General features: G+C 37.5%; 1 pseudogene; it reads right to left on the bottom strand.

Annotated features, from left to right (window-relative positions):
- Positions 2,154-9,570, bottom strand: LOC109835495 (annotated as a pseudogene).

Genomic DNA, 10,337 nt, shown 5'->3' with positions numbered 1-10,337 from the left:
CTCACACAGGTCCTGCTTGGCAAATCTCTTCAACCAAGATGCCTTCGAAGCGAGTGCAGAGAACAACTCCTTTGTGATAAGGAACCAACAGCTCCAAGATCAGAGTTGAGATCTAAAGTATTTCGAAAATTCGTCCCAGTTAACCGCAAACTTTCGAAAACTTTGGAGGGGGTTCTGTAGGCTGTCTAAAAATCATAATAGATAGCTGATTCCCCATCAAACATGGATCATGGAAGTTACAATCTGACGACTTCCAGAAGGCTACAATTTGAAGACTTTCACATAGATCGATGAAGGTTACAATCTGACGACCTTCACAACAACTAATAAAAGCTCTAATCAACATCCTTCACAATCAACATCGAGAGTTACAATCTGAAGACTCTCACATATCAAAGAGCTAAAGCAAAGATTACAAAACGACGATCTTTGCAACGCTCTGACAGAAAGAAAGCAAAGATTACAAAACGACGATCTTTGCAACGCTCTGACAGAAAGAGACTACAAATCGACGGTCTCTTCAAACCAAGACGTGGAAGTCCTCCCTGCGTACCATCATCAAGACGCAACACCAATTCGACTACAGACGCAGGTCAAACTTGGCTACAGACGTACCTCACATTCAGCTCTAAACGCTGCAAACGCAGCTCAGATCCAGCTGTCAACGCAGCTCATGTTCGGCCCCAACGCAGCTTCCAATACTACCAACGCAGCTTTCAAATTGCTGCCAACATAGCTTCCAACGCTCCAAACGCAGCTTCCAAATTACTACAAACGCAGCTCACGAGCAGCTTCCAACGCTGCCAACGCAGCTTCTAAATTGTTGCGTCTGAGCTTCCAGACACTGCGTTTGAACGCAGAATTCATGCCAGAACGCGGATTATACGTTTGACTCGTTCAAACACAAGCTGAACAGTTTCAAAACCATTTCCCACGATCTGAGGGGATCACAACTCCACTCAGGAGTGATTTAAGGGGCAGTTACATCCCATTAGCCCCACTTAGGAGCGAATTAAGGGGGCGGTTACACCCTTTAATCCCCTAGAAATAACTAAAAAATTAGTTTAGAGAGGCTGACTTTTGGATCCGGCTCGGGGGCAGCAAAGAAGAGATCCTTGGCTTGTCTAACCAATTACGGTTAAGATCAATCAACTCATCAAGAGTTCTAAAACTTGCTTTGCAAGTTCTCCACAGCGTCAAATCGTGAGGAGGAGATACCGTTCCAGTAAATCAAGACGTGTGGATCGTCAACGGAGAGCAAACTCGACGCAAACATTCGAGGGAGGCACTCCATCGCCACCGTGAAGAACCTAGAATTAAACAAAGGGGAGAATCAAATTCATTCTCCTCTCTTTTGTAATCAGGAAATCCAATTGTAACTGAGATTAAAGGAATACAAATCAATTTTCCTTCATTTCTTTTACTGCAAATTTTCCACCAAACAATGTCGTATCGTACTGCTGCTCCCTATGGGAGTACCTTCTCTAACTTGAAAAGATTATCACTCCATATAAGATATATATATATACCAAAAATATCATAATAAATACATATATATCACGTCATATATACCTCTCCACCACCATGAACTTCATGCTCATCAAACGCCAACTTAGAGATAGTTAAGTATATCGACTCGGGAAGAATCTCCTTTAACGACGGACAATCACTGAGGCACTACACAACATCCCAAGTATATGATGAATAATTAAAGTTAACTTTTGTTTCTTAATTTTTTATGTGTGATACCTAGCTTTTAATAGTTTGGAAGCTTGAGCTGAGACAATGTGAGCATTGTTATCAAGCTTTTGCTTTGGTGGCTGTGGTAAAGGTATTCAAACATTGATAAATTATAATTAGAAATACATGTGTGCAAATATAAAATTAAGTTTATACTTACATGCGTATCTGAGACCCACTAACTTTATAATCTTCGGAAGCTGTTAACAGCATTAGAAACAGTTCAGAGAAATGTCAACAGCCAAACTTAATATCAATTCACTCTAGAAAGTACAAAAAAAAGGCTAAATATCTTTATACAGAGTGAGACAAAGTACTCCATAATGGCATAATGTTGCTAAATAGTGTTTAATATCCAAGTAGAGCCCCTTTGCTCCTTTCCCATAAATGAAACAACATAAGCTAAAAAGAAATCACGAAAGTAGCTCTTCCACAATATTTTGTATTAAAACAGAGGAAAACTTAAATGAATTCTCAGTAAAATAGACAAACACTTGTCCATACACAGAACTATAGTCACTCCATTTTCTACCCTATGAACAAACTAGATATCACAGCATACCAAAAGGAAATAAAGAACTATCAAATTACACAATTAAAAAAACAACATTTTCCTCTATCATCATAGCATTCAAATTCATTTAAAATTTAGCCTAAAAAGGTCCTTTCTTGTTTGGGTACTCTTCGAGAATTGCAACCAAGCGGGACACCATTAATTCTTCAAACATCCACACGCATTTACCAGTTCAAAAAAAACTACGCAAAAAGAAGTATTTTTGAGCAAAATATCAAGTGGGCTTGCACTAAATGTGCAAAACTAGAAATAGAGAGGAGTTACCTAAGCACTGAGAAGAGGATGGGAAACACAAAGAGCCATACATGGATTACAGTTTGAACTAAAGAATGATTAGAGGTAATATTGAGGTGGGGTGCTAGCGTGGAGGCTGCTGGTTGGTTGCGAGTGACGTGTTCAAGATTAGTAGAGGAAACAACAAGGTAATTCAAAATTATGTGACAACAAAGTGACAACTCTTTCAGATAGTAAAGCAGTTGCATGTTCATTAGGCTACAATTTTTGTCCACTTTAGTACATTTCAATCCAATGATAACTACTTGCTTTTCTAAAACTCGTGATTTTCATGAGCTATATAACACACAAATCCTATCCATTTTCATTTGTTTTTACATATTGGAAATTATTTTGTGTATTTTAAAATTTGCAATATTCATGGGCTATAGAACTACATGGGTAGTAAGTTACAGTTTGGCATTAGTACAGCACGTGGATGGAGACAAAAACAATAGCAACCTATTATATCCAAGTTATCTTCAAAAGGAATGTGTTTTGGCTTTACATATTGGAAATTATTTTGTGTATTTTAAAATTTGCAATATTCATGGGCTATAGAACTACATGGGTAGTAAGTTACAGTTTGGCATTAGTACAGCACGTGGATGGAGACAAAAACAATAGCAACCTATTATATCCAAGTTATCTTCAAAAGGAATGTGTTTTGGCTTTACTAACCTCTAGGGAACCAACCAGTACAACTGGCTTCAGCGAATCATAGTACATCCCAAAGTAGAGTCCCCGATAGACAATGATACCAACACAGGAGATATTAAAGCCTCGATACAGTCCAGCAATACCATCAGATTTCAGGGTTTTCTTGTAAACATCAACCAGACCATTGAATTGCCTCTCACCTCCATTCTTTGCTGCCTTTGCGTCATTGGCTAGTCGAGTTCTAGCATAATAATCCAGAGAATACACGAATAACAGAGAAGAGGCTCCAGCTGCACCTCCAGATGCCAAGTTACCAACAAACCACTTCCAGTAACCATCCTTATCTTTTTTGAAGTTGAACGTTTTCTTGAAGTAATCCTTAAAAGCAAAGTTGAGGGCCTGACAAATAGTAGACGTTGAACCATAAAAAAATGTAAACTATTAGGGCCTGTTTGTTTCGGCCAAAAAATGTCGAAAATGAAGGAAAATGGCCTTTAGGAAAACTGACGCAGGGTGAATCTGTTGCTTCCCCTCACAATCGGATGTTTGCTTCGTAAAAAAGAAAAAAAGAAAGTGAAGAAAAGAGTAGGCAATCTGACGGCTTTTTCTCCTAACAATTTTCCTCTCAAAAAACTCTACTTTTCTCTCTCCCGTACAAAAAACCCGGATTCCTCTTCCCCTTCCATTCTCGTTCTGGTCACCCCTCTCTCCTGCTCCCGTCCCTCTCTCCCGCTCCCGCACTTCTCTCCCTCCCGCCCGAATCAACCAAGAATTTTCTCCTTCTCCTTCCCTCCCGCCTTCTAATCTAGGGCTCAGCCTATTCTCCCACCTTCTAATTTTATTTGGTTGTTTTTTGAGATTTTGGTATGCATACATCTACTTATTATTTGAAAATTTTGATTGTAGAAATTATTAATAGCTTATCTAACTAGTCTTAATTTGATATGTATAATCCTTGCAACTTATATCTCATAGAAATTATTAATAGTATGAGATTGTATCTTATCTAACTTGTTCTCATATGATGCGTTGGAGAAATCAATTTTGCAACTTATATCTCCCAAAATAAAGCAAGCGTAGATGCTAAATACGATATTGTAAGAGGATCAAGGTGAATGATTTCACCTTGATGGATTGAGAGTATCCTACATATTTCTAGTGTGACGTTTGTATTTTGATAAAATAGTTTGATCATCTGCAGATAGGAGAATTAAACAAATATTTCATAAATAATTATGATAATTTTCCTAAAAGATTTTGATCATTTGCATTTAATATTGGCATTTGCTTTAATATGGCGTTTGTATTTTAGATGGATGGTAATCTCGACGAAGAGACAGTAATTAATATGTGTTCGGGTGCTGCACTATTTGTCTTAGTTTTGGTTATGACCTTCATGAGGAGAATGCAAAGCAGACGTAGATCTATACGTGCAGGTCCTAGTGTTGAGAAAACAAAACAATATCAAAATAGAAAACAACACTTGGATCGTATATATAATGGATCGTATATATAATAGATTTAGTGATAGTTGTGTCAACTATGTTAGAATGCATAGTGGTGCTTTTGTGAAGCTTGCAGGGATAATGAGGAGGAACAATTTATTGCGAGACTCAAGACATGTTACAGTGGAGGAGCAACTTGCTATGACTTTGAATATTTTGGGGCATAAAACTAAAAATCGAAGTATTAGGTCACATTTTATTAGATCTGGTGAGACTGTGAGTAGGTATTTCAATAAAGTGTTAGAAGTAATTTGCCACATACGATCACGCTTTTTAAGACAAGCACGGAATGAAGTTCCACAGGAGATCCTTAGCAACCCTCTATACTATCCTTATTTCAAGGTATTCTCTTTTTAATTTGTGATTAAAAGCATGTTCATCTAATTTAATTAAAAATATTCAATAAAAATTTTTTGTTCTCTAGGATTGTATTGGTATGATAGATGGGACACATGTTGATGCTATGCTACCTGCTAATCTTCAACCACGATTCTGTGGTCGAAAAGGTGTTACACAAAATGTTTTAACGGCTTGTACCCCAAACAAGCTATTCACTTACGTATTAGCTGGATAGGAAGGTTCTGCAAATGACTTTAGAGTCCTTCAAGATACATTGTCTAGGCCACAACCTCATGGCTTGAAAGTATATGATGGTAATTTCATCAATTCTTCAATTTTGTGTAATTACTTCAATTAATAAATGATATTCAATGAAATGACAAAAAATTCTACTAAACACTTTCACATCATATAAATTATAGGAAAATATTACTTGTGTGATGTGGGATACACGACCATGTCGGGTTTCATCTCCCTATATCGTGGTGTTCATTACCATTTGAAGGAACAAATAGGAAGAACACCTAAAAATAGAAGGGAATTGTTTAATCTTAGACATTCTTCTTTAAGGTCTAAGATCGAATCTACATTTGGTTGTTTGAAAAATCGTTTCAAAATTCTTACCGCAAAGCCTCATTATTCTTTCTGCGCACAAGTGGATATCGTATTAGCTTGTGTAGTTCTTCACAATTATATTGCAATGGTTGACCCGGAGGATGGCATATTCAATGAGACCGTTAAGATCGAAGATGATGAAGGTGATGTTGCTACTGAAGATGAGAATAATATTGTTGATTTCTCTCAACCCCAAACTCTAAGGGAGCAAACACAATCAAGAATCGTATGGAAGGATCGTAGAGGTCAAATAGCTTGGGCAATGTGGGTTGATTATTGTGAAAAATATAAGGGAGAGAATACTAATGAAGTAGGCATGTGATGCAATGTATTAGGTATACTATCTTATGTTATGCATTTTTCTATTTCATGTACTTTATTTTATGATGGTGTGATGCAAAACTATGTAAGGTTAATTAAGAAACATTTGTATGTTACAATTATGTGTTATATCAATTTTTCTATTTTCTTGTACTATTATGTGTTAATTTAGAAACATTTGTATGCTACTATTATGTGTTGTATGAAATTTTCTCTTAGGACACTTTCTTTACTCAACTTGCGTTTATTTTTCACATTTCTCTACAACTATTTTCTAGGTATGGCTGACAACTTCAATTGTGAGGAACTTGATAAGGTCAAAGACAAGAGTACGACATCAAATTCATCACCTAGAACTCCAAGGAATTTATCAATCCCTTGTGGGTTTAACCCGGGATTTATGTCTTATCACTCTTCATAAGTTGGCCAAGGTCCTAATTTTTGGATTAATTTTTAAATGCAAGATGCTAACTTTTGGAGAATTGGCCAACCACCACCAATGTCTTTCATGAGCATGCTAAATGCTCCTCCAACTTTACAATGTCAAAGTTGTAGCATGGGTAAAACTCCGTCACCTAATCAACAATGTCAAAGCAGCAAGAGAAGTGATATTGATATTGATGGTGATGAAAGTTCATCTCATAATCCAAAGAGGAAAAAGAAAGCTATTGCTCATAAATCTAAAAAAAGAGGCTTGCAAGCGGAGAGTTAACCAATTATGGGAGAGTAAACATGATGATTTGCTAATTTCTTTCCTTGCAAAGTGTGCTAAAGATGGAATGAATGTGGATAAGAAGTTCAAAAAAACCGCTTATTGTAGCGCCGCCTTTCATATAAATGAACAATTAGGTTCAACGTTCACCACCGAGAACGTGGAAAATTGTATGAAAACTATTCGCAATAGATTCTTGGACATGCAAAAATATCGTAACTTGAGCGGTGCCGGTTGGGATGATGCACAAAAGATGGTAATTATGGATGAGGCTTACTTTGATAGATGGCTAGAGGTATGAATTATTTTCTAGTGGTCATTACACCTAAAAATATTTCTAATTTGTTTAATGTTGTCTATATATGTATTTGATATATGCCTTAACTATGCCTTAACTATGAAGGACAAGAGTATGGATAGTTCTAAACTTAGGGAATACATCAACAAGCCCATGAAACATTATGAAGACCTCGCAAATATTATAGGAGACGATGTTGCTAGAGGAGATTATGCGGTAGATGTGTTGTCACAAATTGGTGGTAGTGCACATTTTAGTATTGGTGTTGATGATGATGATATTAGTATGCCAACGGAGAAGACACCTAGCTATGTCTCTTTAGATGAAGATGATATTCCACTACCAAAGGTTCCAACTATGCCATCAAAATCCAATCCATCTTCTAGTTTGAACAAAGCTAAAAATAACGTGTCAAAGACGCGTAAAGGAAGATGGGAGGTCTAGTGAGGACATGGTTTTTATGCGTGAGATAGTAAATGAGGTAAAACAGTTCACCTCATCTATGTGTATGGTGAGTATGCATTGGACAGAGAAGTTGGCAAAAGCTATATTTGCACATGATAATGAATTTGACATAGAAATTCTTGATAAGTTTTATCAAGAATTGCATGAGAATGAATCACAAGCTACGTCGTTTATGGGGAGGACAACTAATATGCAAAAGAAGGTGTTGACCGAGTTTATGAAGAGTCAACCTCTTGATTAGAGTGGTGGAATTGTGGATTGCCTAGCTTTTGGGATATTTTTGTGAAACTAGCTAATTATATCCATGTTTGTGTAATTATTTTTGTATGAAAATGAGCTAGATGGTTGCTCATCCTTTTGAATACATCAACAATGGTAGATGTATTAAACTTACACTTGTGCAAAGCTAATGCTACTATCTCTATCATCATGCACCTCAGCCGTGACTTTAAATGTTATATTAAATATTATTTGGCTAATGCAAACTTGTTTGAACAGGTTTACAAATGGGGAAAGGTGAATGGTTTCACCTCGTTGAATTAAAGTTAATGAGGTGTGCATATTTTGTGTCATGATGATGGGCTATTTTTTAGATATGCAGCCAAAGTTATATTGGCGAGGCAATATATTGCAGCCAACATTGCTATTATAAAATTCATGGCGGGGTAGATAATGAAGTAAATAGCCTTTTCTGAGCATATTTATTAGTTGTGTGCATTCCTTATTCATTTCCAGCAACTGTCTTTTTTCAGCTATTGGGCTGGTTTCAATTGTTTGCTTGGCATTTGGTTTGAATTGTTGGCTTCGCCCCAAGTTTCATATGTGTGCTTGCATGTGGTTTCTGTTGTGTGCTTTCTTTTGGTTTTAGTTTTGTTCCAACCAATGTTAGTCTTGGCCTTGCGTTCAGCCTTGGTTTGGTTTCCTTTGTGCTGGCTATTTGTGCATTACATGCTGGTTTTCATAAATTGGTGCTTGGTGAGCTGTATGTTTGGGCTAGTTGTGCATTACATGCTGGTTTTCATAACTTGGTGCTTTAGGGGCTGTTTGTTTGGGCTATTTGTGCATTACATGCTAGTTTTCATAACTTGGTGCTTGGTTGTTAGTTCTTGGTTATATGACCTGGTGCTTGGATTTTAGTGCTTGGTTTAGCCTTTGGTTTCAGCTATTGGCCTTGGTTTCAATTTTGTGCATGGTTCAGCCTGCTCCCCGCCTTGGTTTCAGCTCTTGGTTGGCCTTTGGTTGGTATGCATATTTTGTGTTATGATGATGAGTTATTTTTAAGATATACAGCCAAAGTTTATAGCAGTAATATATTGGTGAGGCAATATATTGCAGCCAACATTGCTATTTATAAACTTCATGGCGAGGTAGATAATGAAAAAAGAGCCTTTTCTTAGCACAAAATATATTGCAGCCAACATTGCTTTGGGTTCAGTTTTGTGCTAATCTGTTATTCATCATTTGATTCACATGTGATCATAAGATAATTGATCTTGTTCACAATTTTCATGTTTATATGCACAACTATGATGATGAGTGGTAATCTTACCATGGTGACCACAATCAAGTTTTCTTGAACCAAACACTAGAAAATAAGGGAATCTATTCACAATTCAATTAATTTTTTTTTTTAAGTTGAACCAAACTAAGAAAAATGGTGGAAAGTACTTTCACTCCATATTTTTTGGCGAAACAAACACAAGAAACACTTTTCAGGAAAGTGAAGGAAACACTAGAAAGTGAAGAAAAGTCATTCATGAAAAGTGAAGGAAACGAACCAAACAGACCCTTAAAGGAAACATCAGCAAAAGATTATAAAATAGCTGAATGACTTGAGTAGGAAAATAACTAATGACATTCGCGGTATTTCCTCTCCATAATGAAAGGAAGCCTTCATCCTTGATTGTTTGGGCAAAACAGTCTCCAATTCCTTTATAAGGCTCTGAGAGTTTCCTTCATCCTTGATCATTTCGTCCTGGTTCCGAATTAAGAGCTTAACTCGTTCAATTGGAGCAGCTGCTGTTTTTGAAACGGCAGTAAAAACTCCTCCCATCAAGAAATCTATAAGAAATCTAGTGAGTCCTTCCTCCTTAGGAGCATAAGCGTTCACAGGGGAAAGTAGCGCAAGCAAAGAAAGAGCAATCGCTCCGTTATTTCCTCGGTTTGGTTGCAGCAATATACTTTGAAGGTTTCCATTATAGAAAGTGCCTGCAAAAGTATGGATTCCATTGTTCCTTGCCTGGGCATATGCAATGAATCTACTTGGTGAAGATCGTCCATAGATCATTTGGATTGTTGATGGGCGATGATTTTTGTCCGCCTTTTCTTCACACTAAACCGACATGTATCAAAAAAGCAGCTAAGGATAATTGTCAAGTTAAGGCAATTACAGTACCTAAAAGCTTCTGGTGGCAACAAGATCAAGTTTTTCAAGTACAGTATACACAATTAAGAACTGCGCAATCTGTCTCAATATCAACGTCATCTTCCAAATCGTTCGCTGCCTCCGGCGACGTCTCTTCCTCGTCGCTGATGTTCCAATTGTCGTCGCCGGTGTCGTCGAGATTCCAATCGTGGTCGCCGACGTCGTTGAGGTTCCAATCGACGGCGTCATCGTCGTCTTTGGAGAGGTTGACGACGGAAGAGGCGGCAGCTGAGGAGGTCGCGAGTTTCGGCTTCTTGAGGATTCGAGAGGGTTTGAAGTTGCCCCAATCGTCGTCGTCAGAGATATCTTCGATGACGCGCCTCCTGGCTAGGGTTAGGGTTAGGGTCTCGGGATTGAGATTCGAAACCCTAGAAATGGTTAGGGTTTAAGAGAGGAAAAAAGGGGGGTCT

This window comes from Asparagus officinalis, chromosome 3 (genome assembly GCF_001876935.1).
Source record: "Asparagus officinalis chromosome 3, Aspof.V1, whole genome shotgun sequence".
NCBI lineage: Eukaryota > Viridiplantae > Streptophyta > Magnoliopsida > Asparagales > Asparagaceae > Asparagus > Asparagus officinalis.
This window is presented reverse-complemented; position numbering and strand designations above follow the sequence as displayed.